The sequence below is a fragment of the Arvicola amphibius genome, chromosome 10 (genome assembly GCF_903992535.2).
Source record: "Arvicola amphibius chromosome 10, mArvAmp1.2, whole genome shotgun sequence".
In the NCBI taxonomy this organism is placed as follows: Eukaryota; Metazoa; Chordata; class Mammalia; order Rodentia; family Cricetidae; genus Arvicola; species Arvicola amphibius.
This window is the reverse complement of record NC_052056.1, coordinates 37241388-37259682: the sequence shown is the minus strand read 5'-3', so window position 1 is coordinate 37259682 and position 18295 is coordinate 37241388.

Sequence of the window (18295 nt, the reverse complement as noted above, 5' to 3'; positions counted from 1 at the left end):
ATGTTCCTAACTTGAGTTTCTGGCCAGCTTTCCCCAGTGGTGAAATGTGGCCTGAGAGCAGTAAGATAAAATAAACCCTTTCCCCTCTAAATCATTTTTACTCATGGTCTTTATCACAGCAATAGAACCTAAGACAGAAATTGATCCCTAGGGAGTAGACCACTAGTGTAAAGAAGATGTACCTGTTGGCTTTTGGAAGAACTGTAGAAGGCTTTGGAACTTTGGATTAGAAAAGTGGTTGAGTGTTTCAAGCAGAGATTAATGGGTCATCCTTGTAGTAGCCTCAAAGACAGAAGTGCTAAGAGCTATGTGGACTATTGTAGCCCAGCTCTAGAAGTTTCAGAAGGGAACAACATTAGCATCTGGACTAGAGATCCTTACAATATTTTGGCAAAAAGTGTAGCTGCTTTCTTCCTTTGTCCTAAGAATCTGCCCAAGGCTAACTTTAAAAGTAATAGATTAATTTCTTTGGTAAAATACATATCAAGATCTATTCTAATGCTGTGTCTATCACATAGTTATTAATAATTACTTGATGGGGGTTGACAATGAAAAAGAGCAAGTGAAACAGAAAAAGAACCACAAAATGTAAATTTTGAAGAGAAAAGGAGCACAAGGAAGCTTGATGCTGCAGCCAAGCTTCGTTCTAAAACAAACAGGAGATTAATGAGAGGCTTGAGCTATGATGGGAGGGTTAGAGCCTTGTGAAATTCCCCCATTTATGTTGGCATGCTTACTACAATGCTTCTGTGCAGGTTGTATGCACACAGTCATGTTGTTTATGGTTACAGCGTTCTTTACATGTTTAGAAGACACTATTTTAAAGCAGGCATTATGTTCCTCTGGTTCTTATAGTCTTTCTGCCCCCTCTTCCACAATGTTCCTTGAGCCATAGGAATAGGAATTGCATTGCAGATGTACCAATTGTAACTGGATATCTCATGGACATTTATTTGCTGCATTTGTCCAGTTGTTTATCTTTTTAATAATCTTTATCTGCTATTAAAAAAATAAGCTTCTTGAATGGATAAAGAAGGTGTGGCACATATACACTTTAGAGTTCTACTCAGCAATAAAAAACAATGACATCTTGAATTTTGCATGCAAATGGATGGAAATAGAAAACACTTTACTGAGTCAGGTAACCCAAACCCCAAAAGAGGAATATGGTATGTACTCTCTCATAAGTGGATTCTAGCCATAAATAAAGGACATAGAGCCTATGTAATAATTCGTGTATAATTCGTGAGCCTAGAGAAGCTAAATAAGAAGGTGAACCCAAAGAAAAGCATATTGGTATTGTCCTGCATATTGGAAATGGACAAAATTGCTGGGCAGGGGTTGGGAGCACTGGGGTGGGGCTGAGGTGGGGATAAGGGGAGATGCAGGGAGAGAAGAAAGAAGGAGGGGATGGGGAGAGCTTGAGGGAATGGATTGGTTGGGATGGAGGAGGGGTGGTTGGGGGAGCAGGGAAGTATGTATCTTAATTACGGGAGCCATTTTAGGGTTGGCAAGAGTCTGGACTCTAGACGGGTTCCCAGGTGTCTAAGGAGATATCCCCAGCTTGTTTATTGGGCAGCAGTGGAAAGGGTGCCTGAACTGGCCTTGTCCCATAGCCACACTGATGATTATCTTGCATATTACCATAGAACCTTCATCTGGTGACGGATTGAGATAGAGACAGAGACCCACATTGGAGCACTGGACTGAGCTCCCAAGGTCCTGATGAGGAGCAGAAGAAGGGAGAACATGAGAAAGAAAGTCAGGACCGTGAGGGATGCGTTCACCCACTGAGACGGTGGGACAGATCTAACAGGAGATCACCAAGACCAGTTGGAATGGGACTGATGGAACATGTGATCAAACCGGACTCTTTGAATGTGGCTGACGGTGGAGGCTGACTGAGAAGCCAAGGACAATGGCGCTGGGCTTTGATTCTACTGCATGGACGGGCTCTGTGTGAGCCTTGTCAGTTTGGATGCTCACCTTCCTGGACCTGGGGGGAGTTGGGAGGACCTTGGACTTAACATAGTGTAGGGAACCCTGAGGGCTCTTTGGCCTGGAGAGGAAGGGAGTAGGGGTATGGGTGGAGGGGAGGGGAGGGAAGTGGGAGGAGGGGAGGAGATGGAAATTTTTAATAAAAAATAAAATAATAGTAATAAAAAATAAGCTTCTTTGATAGTATGGGAGAGCTATACTTACCTTTAGGTACGAGGCTAAACATTTACAATACAGCTAGATGCATTTAGGAAAAGAGCAGTAGTATTCTAGGGTCTATGACTTCTGCAACCACAGGCATTTTATTAGGCTTACAGTGACATGCATAAGTTTCTACCCATTGGGTCATCCTTCCGTCCAAGTAGATAGATGTAGGTTACCTGACAAGACAGTAGGGTGTTGTTTATATCTAAGGGGAAAGAAAATAAAATGAAGAAAATAAGTAACTGGGGAAGAAATAGGGAAGTACTACAGAGGGAGAGAGAGAAAAAAGAAATAACACTAAGGATATTTTTTAAAAAAGCTTTAGAGAAACATTATTTTATAAGCTTACTTAAAAATTACACTATATATATATAGGATACATATTATCACTCTGTGTACTATGTATAATATATTATATATAATTTATACGTATAAGAGAATTATCGCTCTTTGCAAGATTACATGCATAACAACATAATATATTGCACAGAGTGATAATTCTCTTTCCAGACTTGTAATAAGACTCCAATGTCAGGCAACGGAAACATTCCTACAACTTCTTCAACTTGTTAGACAGATACAAGATACAAGACAGTCCAAGATACAACCAAAACAATATAGGCTATTAATGCTGCTCTTAGTGGTTGTATGGCTTAAAGAAATGAACTTGGAACTTATCAGTTATGTTCTCCTATTGGCTAGCTTTCACAGTTGAGACATGCTATACAGACTAGTGGGAGAAAAGACATCAATGGTATAGTCTTACCCAGTGCTGAACCCTGCACGCTACAGTACTGACCTGCCAGGAATGAGGTACCCATCCACTGATGTAGCAGTGGTATTGCTATTCTGGGGTAACCGCCTGCTTTATAACTGTATTTGAAGCCAACTTCATAGGAGCGGTTTCATACTTAGGACTATAAACCTGCTCAAAAGACCATATGTCCTAGTGGGAAAGCATTATTCTCAATAGTGAGGTTGTCAAATTGTATTCTAAATAGTTATGTTTATATTCATAAATCTGTATGGCTCTCAACCTTGGTTAAAGAAACTGTTACAGTGGATAATGATTAATACAGAGACTCATAACTGGTCAAAGTGCTAAGGATAAATGACTGTGTACTTGGTCTTAAATGTAAGAGCTGGAGGATAGGGAGGAATGTTATGTTATGCTATCTTCTGTACATTCATTGCATGGCAGCCATATCGATGAACTCACAAAAGCTGTGGTTACTTGCACAAGACATACAAAAGATGAAGCTAGAAAGATTACAGAAGGCCTCTAGGGTTGCATGGAGGGCTTATGAGGAGTTACTGGCAGTTGATGGCTGCTGAGGGAAACTAGAATCATTTTCACTGAGTTGTTCCCACTGGAGGTTTCTTCTGTTTCAGTGGTTGGCCCCATTCTCCTTAGCCATGTGCATATATGGGCAGCACTACAGGGACTGAGCGACATATATGTGAATAAAAAAGAGGACATGATTTAGGAGAGACATGGGCTGGAAATGAATGTGTGTGTGTGTGTGTGTGTGTGTGTTTGTGTGTGTGTGTGTGTGTGTATACTGAGAGAATATGATATAACATTGTATACATGTATGACATTCTCAAAGAATAAATAAAATGTTACAAAAACGAAGGACATATCTCTCAATAAGACTAAAAATTTTGTGTGTGTTTATGGTAGGGAAGGAGAAAGTGGGGGAAGAAGGGGAAGGAAGCTTAAGTTTGAAGAACTGTTTGATACTATCAGAAATACTCCAAGTTTCTCATTAAATAACTTCTTTGAAGCAACAAGGTAGATTTATGATGCCGCCTTCATTCCTCCATGGTGGAGAATGCTTTCCCAGTCAGTAAACTCAGTGCCAGGTCTCTCTGCAACAGTCTGACCTACTTAGTTCTTTTTGAAAAAAAAATTTTTTATGGAGTTCATAGTTTAATTCTGCTAAGGTGATGTTATGTTGATAATTATGATACCAACAGACTTTACAGTGCCCTGTGTTAATAGAAAAACATGGCAACCAATAAATTTTAAATCCTGTTTTGTTTTAACCACCATAATTATTATAATTCTTGAGCATAATACAGTATGAGGGCATTCTATGTTTTTATTGTCTCTTTAAAACTACTAGTTGAAGTTTATATTATGGTAGTGCCTAGAAAACATTATCTTTCTGATGGTGACTGCCTGTAATTTGCAGATGACAGGTAGATAGCCCTGTCCTGTGATCAACACAAAGGAAGAGTAAAAAGAAAGTGACCAGACACTGGGTCCAAAAGTGCTCTACAGACACAAGAATAGCAAAGATGAGGCCGGGCAGCGGTGGCGCACGCCTTTAATCCCAGCACTCGGGAGGCAGAGGCAGGCGGATCTCTGTGAGTTCGAGACCAGCCTGGTCTACAAGAGCTAGCTCCAGGACAGGCTCCAAAGCCACAGAGAAACCCTGTCTCGAAAAACAAAAACAAAACAACAACAACAAAAAAAGAATAGCAAAGATGAGGAACACACTGCCCACCATGTCTCATAATAAAATTAAGCTGTGCTCATTAATAACTTCAATTGATCTTCATGTTAGACACAGTAAATTTTCTACCCATTAGAAGTAACATTTTATATTAAGATAATCTTTCACAATTCGGTGAGTGTGAAATTGCTTTGTTCACAGCTGTTTAACACAAATGGGACTTTAGATAAATTATTTACATAGCGTTTAGTGCTCCCTCATGTTTATTGCTAATATAAAGAAGATGCTTCTTGGTCTAAATGAATTTCATAATGAATACACATTAGAGTACTACTCGGCGGTAAAAAACAGTGGCATCTTGAATTTTGCATGCAAATGGATGGAAATAGAAAACACCATCCTGAGTGAGGTAACCCAGGCCCAAAAAGATGAACATGGGATGTACTCACTCATAATTGGTTTCTAGCCATAAATAAAGGACATCGAGCCTATAATTCATAAAAAATCCTAGAGAAGCTAAATAAGAAGGTGAATCCAAAGAAAAACATATAGTTATCCTCCTGGATATTGGAAGTAGACAAGATTGCCGGACAAAAAATGGGAACTTGGGGGTGGGGTGGGATGGGGAGATGGGGGATGGGGAGAGAAAAGTGTGAAGTGGAGGATGGGAAGAGCTTGGGGGAATAGGATGGTTGGGATATAGGAAGGGTGGATATGGGAACAAGGAATTATATATCTTAATTAAGGGAGCCATTCTAAGGTTGGCAGAGACTTGACTCTAGAGGGGTTCCCAGGTGTCCAGGAAGATGCCCCCAGCTAGTTCCTTGGGCAGCTGAGGAGAGGGTGCCAGAAATGTCCAGATCCTATTGCCATACTCATGAATATCTTGCATATCACCATAGAACCTTCACCTGGCATTGGATGGAGAAAATGACAGAGCCCCATATAGGAGCACTGGACTGAGCTTCCAAGGTCCTGATGAGGAGCAAAAGGAGGGAGATCATGAGCAAGGAAGTCAGGACCATGAGGGATGCGTTCACCCATTGAGACGGTGGGACAGATCTAACAGGAGACCACCAAGTCCAGTTGGAATGGGACTGATGGAACAGGGGACCAAACTGGACTCTCTGAATGTGGCTGACGGTGGAGGCTGACTGAGAAACCAAGGACAACGGTGATGAGCTTTAACTCTACAGCATGGACGGGCTCATTGTGAGCCTTGTCAGTTTGGATGCTCACCTTCCTGGACTTAGGGGGAGTTGGGAGGACCTTGGACTTAACATAGTGAAGGGAACCCTGATGGCTCTTTAGCTTGGAGAGGGAGGGAGTGGGGGTATGGGTGGAAGGGAGGGGAGGGAAAGGGGAGGAGGAGGGGAGGAGATGGAAATTTTTAATAAAAAAATGAGAAAAAAATGAATAAAAATCCAGGAGACTTACAGAAATCCTGCATGCACTTATATGAACTGTGATTAAAGGGAGTCAGAGATAGAGGAGCAAACTGATATTCAGAGATGGCATGGATGTTCATGACATGGAGGAAGTCACCCTGAAGCCAGATCTCTGATGTTAGCCTGAAAGAATTCTGAAAGACAGGCAGAAGTTATTAATCTTCTAAAGCACCGCAGTTTGAAAACTCACCAGTGCTCTTTCCTTTTTGTGTAATAATCTCATAATGGTAACTGAAACGCCCTTAGTGTAAAACGTTTACGTACATTAATGACTGAAGATGGAGGAGAACGTGGAAGGCAATGATGGGATGCCCATCTGCCCCCAGAGGAGCACAAATATGGACTCAGGATTATAAGGAAAAAGTGACAAATAACCAGGGTCTTGGCTGTCATTTCCATATTTGGGTTGGGAGCCAGCTTCCTCAGAAATCAGCCTTGTAGTTCCCTCTTTCTTCATGTTCTTGGCATGCAGAGCAGCTGCTTGTGTCCAGAGACCATCTGTGAAGAATTTAAGGGAGCCCTCTCCCAGGGGTGCCAGCCCAAGGAATGTTCTCAATGTAGATTTCTCCCAAAAACTCAAGATGGCAAAGCTCACAATATGACCATATTTCTACTTAGGCTTTTGAACAAACATTAAAATATTTGGCTTGTTCTTTCTACCTTTGCAACTATTTTAGTCTTTGCTTTAGAATGCATTTCCAAGAAGAAAGTTTCCTGTGTTTATTTCTAGTGTGTCATCTTGCTTGGGAATTTTTGAGTTTGTGTATAGATAGAAAAAGAAAAGTAAGGGGAGGGGCTAGTTTCTTCCTCTTTGCAATAATACATAGATGAGAGAATGTAAGAATAAGTGAGAAATATGATGACCTCAGATGATCTTAAGACATGAATTCATGTGCTTACATATTTCCATGTACTTCCTACAACATCTTGATAAGCAACTTTTTTCTGTGAGAGCCTTAGTAAATTATTCACGACAATCACATAATGTAGTTTGAGTTCTTTATTCAGAAATTTGAAGGAAAATCTAAATTTGTTAACATTTTTATTTCATTATTTTCTTTCATTATTATTTGCTGAGACAACTGATGAGACAATAAATATTGAAGCATTGGGGACTTAAATGTATAGTGTTAAATTTTGGTACCTAGGAAGGTAAGGTCCAATTGAGACAACAAAAAACGTCAACCGATTTAAGGTTAGACAGACTTTGGGGAATGAAAGGGAGGATGCAGTTATGGACTAACTTATCCTTGGGTTTTGACTTAGTAAGTACTCAGAAAGTGATGATAAATGTGAACCTGGTGAGCAAAAGGCAACGACAGGCTTTGTAAGCAACTCAACATTACCTCGTGTAACAAAGAACTCTGCAAGAAGAAATGCTGTGTATGGTTTTACTAGTTATAAAACTTACACTTGCAGAACCTTGGTGGATTTAAGTGAAAAGAAACTCATAGCTGAAGAATGTGACAATCATGATAAGGGACTGAAAAGTCCATTTCCCAAGGCACTGAGCATGGACTCTATAATGAACTAAATACTGGAAAATTTAATTTGAATTTTCCAAACCATGAGCCCAGATATGTATGACTGAAACATGAAACATATTTTCACCTAGCTGTAAAGCAGCTATATTTCTTTTTGTCAAGAACTAATAGCCTGCTTATACAAAGTTCTCCCTCCAGCTTTTTAAATGGGAGGACTAGAGAGGAAAAAGTCAAGCCAGTTATCCTGCCACCATTGACAATCAGAGAGAATACATTGGTGCCGTGGTTGTGGAATGATGAATGCAAACGTTATAGTGAGTCATGGCTCTTGGTTTTTCCATTTTAAATCTGAGATTACCCTATTTTCTTTTCTTTGAAAAAATTAAATGGCTTTGATAATATCTCTGAAAGCAAATTCCCCCTGCTTAAGATTGATGTTTTATTTCAAATCATCAAAGTATTTCTAAGTTGTACTACTTTTTGAAAAATATTTCAAACAGTAAAAGTCTAAGACAGCCAAATGTCTCACTTATATTAAACATCAAGGCTGTTATCCATTGTTACTGAAATACCACGTGAGCAGAAAAAAAGAAAGCCCTACAAAATAACCTCAGAAGTATGATTGGTTAATTGGAGAGAACCTGAAATTTCAAGGAAAATTCAGGCATCAGATGGGTTAGTCCAAATAGTGACAACCCAAACTGTATGGATATGAAGGCTAATTTTGGAAAAATCAAGAAAAGTTTTCTATTTTTGAGTTTGTCTAAGCCCAAAGTTCATGGCGTGGGCAAGAAGCTAGAGCAAGCTGAACATCACAGCCATCATAACTTAGGTGATCACTCCATGAAAAAGTTCAAAGGAAAGGAGCCATTACTCATTCTGCCTCCATGGGTAAGCCTATGGCCAAGCTCATGCCCTTAGCCCCTACCATGGGTGATCATGGCAACAGGCGCTCAGAACACTTGACACTGCATAGGACTTTGAGAGGCAGCCAAGAGAATCTGCTTACCTTGTTTGTTTCCTTTATACAGTAGCTGAGTTGTCTATCACTGGTGAGGCTTTAAGTTTAATTCCAGGCACAAAAATAAAAGAACTATAGGAATTGTTCAGAAGTTAAACGACTTCAATTTAAAACACAGGGTAATGTTAAAACTGTGTTTTAACCCAGAAGCCTGTGTGTGATTCCAGACTTGAGGCACAGGAAATAACTCAGACACTTTGGGTTGCTTGGTCTCAGACTCTACTCAGCCCAGGACAGCAGCTTCTCCACTGGATCAGGAACTAAAAGAAAATTCCTGGGACATGAGTGGAAAAGCCCTGTTTTGAGTTCCACCTCTCTCCAAATTCTGAGCTGTAAATACAATATTTCTTTTCAAAATGGAGACTCTAAATCTCATCTGGAGCTAGTTTCTGGATTTCAGCAAACCTCCTCCTTCCTTAGTGTCTAGTATCTATTGACATGTTGGAAAAAACAGGATTTGGAGGGACAGTGGCTCTTCTTTCCCTGAAGTGTTGTAGAGTACACCTCTCCAGGCAGGACATAAACCTTTAGACTACTCATTCTTGAAATTTGGCAGGGAAGAAGGTGCGTTAACTATAATATCCTATAAGAATATTCAGCAGGAGCCGGGCGGTGGTGGCACACGCCTTTAATCCCAGCACTCGGGAGGCAGAGGCAGGCGGATCTCTGTGAGTTCGAGACCAGCCTGGTCTACAAGAGCTAGCTCCAGGACAGGCTCTAAAGCTGCAGAGAAACCCTGTCTCGAAAAATCAAAAAAAAAAAAAAAAAAAAAAAAGAATATTCAGCAGGTCTGGGGTGGCATTTCTGCTTATTAAGTAAGTTTTCTTTCAAGCTTCTGAAATTCCCCAGGGCATAGGTAGTTTATAATTGACACAAATTGAAGCGAAGTTTGCTCTGAGACGTGTCTCAGTGCAGCAGGATATTTTAGCACAGATAGACAAGAGACCTAATTCTTTACGCCTCACGCCTCTCCTGCTGTCTGTGCACAGGCTGATTAACCTTTCCCTGGGGCCTTGGAACACTCTGCAGCTGAGGAGGTGAGGTGGAAGTATAAAAACCTTACTCAGGCACTCTTCACAAAAAGGTCTGGCACTTGGCATAATTCAGCATGACCTTTATGCTGGTTGTCTCAGAGTTTTAATCACTTTGCCATCACTTTTAGAAGGGGTGACTTTAAAAGTGTCCTATTTAGGAGAAGCTTCAGAGCCAAGACTAAGTGTATGTACTCAATATTTCACATGTTGTCAGAGTAACCAGCGCAGTGAAATGACAGCATTTAAAGAAAATGGGCTTCTACAAAGTGCTAAATCAAAACCTGAAGGTTACTTAGTGTGATACATTGCACTTACTTATACAGTTTGGCAGGGATTGTTATTATAATTATTCACTGCACTTAATTTTATTTGGAAAAGATCAAGCCTGTAGAAAAGTAAATATAGGTCATTTAGTTGGTCTCATCAATTATTAATATCCTTCTCTGTTTCAGAGTTAATTGTTCTGGGCGATGGTGGCACATGTTTTTAACCCCAATACTTAGGGAGGCAGAGGCAGGTGGATCTCTGTGAGTTCCAGGCCAGCCTGTTTACACAGTGAGTTCCTGGACAGCCAGAGACACACCGAGAAACTGTCTTGGGAAAACCAGAACTAAAAAACAAACAAACAAAAACACTCAAAAAAGAGTTAATTGAAAATATCAAGACACTCAATGCAAAACATTTTATGTCTCTCCCCAAATGAAGCCACTCTTCTACAAACAACTAAGAAGAAATTAGCACTCACACTGATGTTGTTATTTAAACACAACCCACATTTGAACTTCCAAAGTAGCACAGTAAAATCCCCTTTTCACGCCCTCCTCCCAGGATCCAGTGCCGATCCTGCACATCATTTAGGTATGGAGTCCTTTTACTTTTTTTAAACTTAAAATAATTCCTAGTTCTTTTTTTCCTTTCATGAAAGAAAAAATTCATAACCCAAATCATTGTTTTATGCAGTTTCCATCAAATGAACATTTTCTTTGAACCAGGTATAGAAAAAACATTTTAGGGTAGGAACATTAGAAATAATTCTGTTTCCTACCTGAGCCTCAAACCAGGTGCACGGAATCAGCGAACTCTGCTTTGGAGCACCAACTCACACCATTTGCTTGTAACATGTCCATTGCATTTTTCATTGTGAACATACTTGAATGTTCTTTTTCTTTTGTGATTAAGAAGCAACCCATTTAATATATTGCGACTGTGCAGGTATCTTGTTCTTCAATGATCCTAGTCCTATTTCTGTCCGCTATCATGCAATGAAATACCCATACAGCTTGGAGCAATCATTACTATGATATTGGCAGATGCTGGTACTCTGATTTCATTATTTCTTCTGCATTTATTAGCTAGTGATAGTCACGTTTCTATTCCTGCAACCAACTACAAGGAAAGGTTTGTCTTGGATGATGATTTAAGTTGTTTTAGTTCATGGTTATCTGTCTGCATGGCTTTGGGGTCGTAAGAAGGTAGCATATCAAGGCAAAGAGTGCAAAATGAGACAAAGTGGCTGACTTTATGGTGACAAGTAAGGAAAGGAAGATGGAAGGAGCGAGAGAGCCTTCAAGATATGTATGTAGTCTTAGCAACAAACTATTTAACCTTGAGTTTATCAATGGATTCATTGCCTAATGAGATTAATATTCTCATGATCCAACCACTTTTCATTAGCATCACAAACTGGGAACCAAGTTGTCAATACATGATTCTTTGGTAACATTTTCTATTCAAACCATAACACACACACAGACACACACAAAACTTTATCACTCCTCCTCTCTCTAATACTTAGAAATATTATTTGTGATTATCAGGATTAACCAATGGATCCATGCTAGGTTCTGTTATTTATCTCATTTGTCTTATTCACTTAATTTTGTCATTAAGAATAATAAACCTTGCCGGGCGGTGGTGGCGCACGCCTTTAATCCCAGCACTCGGGAGGCAGAGGCAGGCGGATCTCTGTGAGTTCGAGACCAGCCTGGTCTACAAGAGCTAGTTCCAGGACAGGCTCCAAAAACAGAGAAACCCTGTCTTGAAAAACCAAAAAAAAAAAAAAAAAAGAATAATAAACCATGAAGACAATGTAAACTTAATGTGACTGTTAAAATTGTATATTACAATGTAATGTAAACTTGGAAGTTATTATTCCTGCTATTATAATTATAGATTGATCAACTAAAAATTCATTAGAGATCATATATCTAGTAGGGAACTGAGTTCAAGGATCAAACCATTGGCCTTACATTAGATCAGAGTCTAAGCTCACCTAAGAGAACGACATCTATTCAACTCTAGCATTTCCAAATGTGTTGTGAGATCTACATGAGGAATAAAGGTAAGAAATATTCATTAAAGTCACAGCCCAGTGAGCTCAGCCTATGACATGACTAAAACTTCACGACAAGACTATAAGACTCCACCCCCACCCTTGGCTCAACACTTTACCGTCACATCCACAGGACATCAGGGAAATTAGGACTAAAGATCCAAGAGACAGGAATTTTTAGAGGAACACCAGAGTAGCAGAGGAAACAAAACCAAGGGCAGCAGAGATATTTGACATCTTTGGTATTTGCTATAAAAAGCATTAATCACAACCCAACTCCTAGTCAGATTAGCATAGAACCTCACCCTACATGCATATTTACCTAAATTCCTATTACCTAATATTTCATGTCTAACTTTCAACAACAACAAGAAAACCATTTAGGCATGCTAAATGGCAAGAAAAGAAAACATGGAATGAAAGAGTCTTCTCTTTATGAAGACATTTTTCACTCTCAGATGAAATGAGTTGAAGTCACACACATGTTTCCTCTGTTATGTTTATGCCATGAAATTCCATATACAATATCTGACTTCTAACTGTAAAAATTAACTCAGTGGCTCACATAAAATGATGGGAAACTTTGTTATTAATTTAGTATCCAGGATAAAAAAGATACAATTAAGGAAATACAATTTCAAAGATTCACTATTGAAACAAAAAGTTAAATATTTTCCTTAGGGAACAGAGAAACTGAAGGGAAATACTTATATTCAAGGACCTGCTGGTTTTATATTCTCATCTGCTAACCAGTCTGCATCATTGGCTAGCAGAGATCCCCATGACCATTGAAAAATAGTGATTATTTTAGAAACATTTCCCCTTCACGTAGCCTAGCATAGTTCAGCTGTCTCTGTTCCCAAAACTCAAATGCTTCCTGAGAAGATCAGCCCAAAGGTGATTCAGTAACACAGGAAGCTTGCTATCCAGACACAAATATGAATCATGGGTCAGAAAGGACGTGGGCATGAAAAAGACAGCCACCTCATCAGGTTGAGTGGAGAAGTCAATCTTATTATTCTTTAACAGAATGTTCCTTGGCATTTGGGGAAGCCAACAACAAGCTAGGTGCTGTAGAGAACATAGAATCAGACAAAGCTCTTGCCTGGAGAGTTCCTAATCAAATCAGACAAACCAGACGCTAACACTGTCCAACAGTCTGGAGTCGGGAGAGCTGGCTTTTACATGGGGAACCTAAGGTCACATTGGACAATGAGATATTCAATTTTACCTCAACAAGCCTGTTCTCTGTGTTAAGTAAGAAGTTGGGTGAAGAAAATCCAACATATTTTCTTATGATTTCTATTTATACATCACTCTGGAAGCTGCTTTACAAGAGAATACAGTTTGGTTTTAAGACTACAGTTTAGTTTTAATGTTTTCTGTAACATTGTTCAGGATAAATTTGTAAATTATATAAATCCACTGGTCCAATTTATTGGCGAAGGAAGGAAAACCTCAGAAAACCTGAGCCATAGGCAGAGGTTTATGTTCTAAGTCAGACCATTGCGTAGAGTGGACTGTGGTCTCCAATTTCTGCTGACCCTGTGATACAAATCAGCCATTTATGGTACATCTACTCTCACCACTACTCTGCTGAGAACAATGAAGGTCGTACAAGCAATTTTCATGAGTGAACTGGCCTATGTGGCAGTAGACTATCTTGATTTGGATTATAGGCTCCTTACAGAAGACTTACTGGCATACCAATAACTCAGAACAGGAGAACTCTGAACTTATAGTATATTCATAATATAGGGAGGTTGATGTCCCTGCTCATGTGACATTTGGAGTTTAAAATACAGTATCATTTGTGCAAAGACCTTCTCATTGCTGGGTTAGATAATGTCTAATGCCCCCATATAGCATTTTCCTCCTTTGGGAGCTCAGCACTACTGTAGTGGAAGGCCATTTGTTGGTTCCCAGCCGCCTGGTTATCTTTGACAAGAAATAATCACACAGAAACCATATTATTTAAATCACTGCTTGGCCCATTAACTCTAGCTTCTTATTGGCTAACTCTTACATATTAATTTAACCCATTTCTATTTATCTGTGTATTGCCACATGGCAGTGGCTTTCTGGCAAAGTTTCGGCATGTCTGACTGTGGCGGCGGCTCCATGGCATCTCTCTGACTCCACCCTTCTTTCTCCCAGCATTCAGCCTAGCTTTCCCTGCCTACCTAAGTTCTGCCTTGCTATAGGTTTAAAGCAATTTCTTTATTCATGAATGGCAATCACAACACACAGAGGGGACTCCCACATCACACTACATGTTAAGTTCATTCCCTGTTAGTCTGTATCTCTCCTCACACTAACCATAACATGATTGATAATCGATTCCAATAAAAATTTGAGATGAATAAATCACATAAGTAGGATTGGCCAACACGTGGACTGCTGGTTGCATGTGGCCAAATGCAGCAGAGGGCAACTATGAATGCAGCCAAACATAAAACCCTAAATTTACTTAATTAAAACATTATGAATCCTTTTTTTGTAACTTGTTTTTGAGTTTCTCAAGAGTGGACTTTGTAGATGGCAATATTGTGTTGCAATGTCAAAAAGTAGGATAAATGCTGGTGCAAACTACACATATACTTTGCATCCCCAAGTAGAATTCAAGCATAACAGTCTCAAAAATTTTCACAATGATCACCCCATGTCTTACTTTTTTGAAAGGCAGAGTAGAGATTCCACCCTTACATTTAAATATTTAGGTTGGTTCCATAGTTGAAATAATAAGATTAAGAGAAGTGCTACTTAAAAACTCATCTATTCCATAGCTTCATCTATATTGCAAACTATGAGCTACATACACAGAATTATGTCATTCTGGTATTTTAAGGAATGTATCAATGCTTCTGTAAATTGAACTCAGAAGAATGTTTAAAGAGCAATCCTAGCAAACTTGAATATCATGTGGTATTTAAGTAACATTTTTGTTTCTTTAACGTTCCTTTAAGATCGGTACATTTTTTAGCAGAGGAAATAACCTTAAAGAATCTGTAGTAAAATAGACTTGTTCCCAGTTTTAGATTCCTATCCAGACAGGGTTGGTGTCTATCAGCTGGTGAAAGACAGAAGACCAGAAGAAACGTGCCCCAAATGTCGTGTAAACATGTTAGTCCCAGAAACTCTGCCAAGCCTAACATTCCTGAAACTGAAGTGCCCTAAAGGCCCCACCACACATGTGTGGGTTATTCCCCCACCCTGTGAAACTGGGGCATGGGAAAAGCTTGGGTTTCTGGAAATCTCAGAAACAGAGAGGAAATATTTCTTTTATAGACTGAGAAAAATTATAATTCAATCTCAAGTGAGTTCCTCAAAGCTAATATTTAAGGGAAATGCTGCCTTGGGTTGAGCTGATGGATCCTTTTAAGAGAAGTGCCCAGTAGTGAGCCAACATTGACCTTGCCCACTTGCAAGATCTCCAGTACACACCTAAGTATAAATATTCTTCCAGATTTTAAATAGGCTTCATGCATTCAATTTCATTAGTAAAGAGAAGGTTTATTTCATGGACAAAGTCATTACAGAGAATAGAAACCCATAGAGGAGTCAGAGAGTTAGAAACAGATTTTGGAAATCAATGATTTATCATCCAAATATTTCTCAAATTAGAAAACTCGGGTCTTGAGAATTGATTGAACTTACTCAAGACCCTATGGCTAATGATGATAACAGACAAGAAACCCAGCCTAGAATCTAATGCTATGCTCTTTCCCTTGAAAATATGTGTTATTCTTTTAAGCTTTTAATTTTAACATAACTTCTTATACAGTTCAAAAATAATACATAATTTTTTGTGCTCGTTACCTGGTATTTTTGATTTTTTTGAATGATCAGATCATACAATCCTGAAGATATCATCACAGCTAGGATCCTGAAGATGATGCAATCAACACAGAATCTTCACAACACATTCATCACATAGCTCCTAGGGTAGTCACGCTTATCTCTCACCTCATCTGTTTTAGTTGCACTCTGTTGCTGTGACAAATATCGCGACCACAAACAATGTGGCAAGGCAAGGTTTCATTTGCCTTAAACTTCCAGGTCACAGTCCACCATGAAAGTTGTTAGGGCAGGAATACAAGCAAGAACTTGAAAGAGAATCTAAGGCAAACCATTACTTTGCTGGCTCACTACCAGGTTTATGCTTAGCTCATGTTTTTATACAGCCAGAAACACCAACCCAGGTATGGCACTTCCCACAGCGGGCTGGGATTTCTTACATCAATTAACAGTCATGACAATTCCTTACAGGCACGTCTATAGGACAATCTGATCTGGACAATTCTGCAGTTGAGGCTCCCTACTCAGGTGACTCTAGGTTAAAGGTGTGCTGACTAGTTTGCCAACTTAACAAAATGTAGTCATCTCAGAACAGAGAACCTCAACTGAGACAATACCTCCATCAAACTGGTCTGTAATCAGGTCTGTATGAGCATTTCCTTGATTAATATGGGAATTTCTAGATCACTGTGCATTGTGGGTAGTACCACCCCTAGGCTGGTATGTAGAGCAAGCCAGTAAACAGCACTCCTCCTGATTCTGCTTCAGTTCCTGTCCCCAGGTCCTTCCATGAGCATCTGCCCTGCCTTCTGTCAGTGATGAACTGTGACGTGAAAATGTAAGCCAAATGAACTCTTTCCTCCCCACATTGCTTTTGGTCTTAGTATTTAACACAACAATTGAAAACAAACTAAGATACTTGGGTAGCATCATTTTCTTAATCCCTTACAAGTAACTTGTTTTTCATTTCTATTATTTAGTCATTTTGAAACTATTATATTAATGGAATCACAGAGCATGTAAACTTTGCGGACCCTTTTCCCACATAGCATAATTCTCTGGGAATTTGTCACATTTGTGTTTATCAACAGTGTGTTCTCATTTTTTCCTTCTGAGAATGCATGCTATAATTATACTACAGTTTGCTAAACAATTCACTTGTTAGAAAACATCTAGGTAGGTCATTTTCAGTTTTTATTTAATTCAAAGAAATTTGCTGCAAGTATTCATGGAAAAAACTTTTGTAAAATTAAGTTTTAATTTCTCTAGGTTAATGTCCAGAAATGTAGTTGTTTGGTTCTATGGTGTGTGCATTCCTCAAATTCTTATGTTATATTTGTATCAGTCATATACGATTGTCCTATTTTATCCACAGTCTTTGAAAATTTTGATATTGTCACCATGACTTTAACATTTATTTGTTAATAATGATTTTTATCTTGATTATTTTCCATCTATGCATCTTCATTGAAGGACTTTATGTTCTTTATCCATGTTCCTCTGTGTTCATGGGCTATTGGTTCTATTCCATCCTATGGACATGAGAGTTCACAGAAGTGTAAGTCCCTTCTATAAAATGATAAGGACAGTCTTTGCAATCTATGAATACTCATGTATGCTTTAAATTACCTCTACATTATGCATGGTGACTTATCTGATACAAATGCTATCATAGTAGTTGTTGTGGTATATAATTTAGAGAGCAACAAAGAAAATGCTCAGTATGACGTACCTTTTTTTCCTCCTCAAGTATTTTACATACGTGGTTGGTTGAATCTGTGGACCTCAAGTTCATGTATATGGAGAATCAACTGTATTTGACCTTTTTAACAACTGATTTTTAAGACTTTCTTATATTTTAGGTATTCATTAAATAAATGATTTAGAGATATTTTCTCTGAGTCTGAATGTGGTTTTTTCAAATCCTTCTTAATATCTTACACATAATATAATAAAATGATAACTTTAGTTAGGTACAAGTTACCAATCTTTCCTTTTATGGTTGTGATTGTTAAGTCCAATAAGTCTTTGTCTAGGTCTAAACTCGGGGATTTATAGCTATGCTCTATTTTGAGTTAATTTTTGCATGAGATAAGGTATTTAGATTGATAAAAATGATTTTGTCTATAAATGTACAACCGACACATCATTATATTTTTTTCTGTTTGAGACAGGGTCTCTCTATGTATCTCCAGATGACGTAAAACTTACAATGTAGGTAAGACTGGCCTTGAACTCACAGATGTCCACCTGCCCCTGCCTCCCAACTGCTAGGATTGAAGGTATGCACCACCATAGGCAGTATTCATCAACAGATTAAAACAAATGCAAAAACAAAATCCAGCATCTTTCCTCCATTGAAATAACTTTTCACTTTAACCACGAATCAGTTTGGCAAGCTTTGTGGGTTTGCTGTGGTTTCTCTATTATGTTCCCTTAATTTTCTATCTACCTTTCACAGATACCGCACAGTCCTGGTTACTGTAGAGCGAGTGTGTCATGAAACTGGGTAGA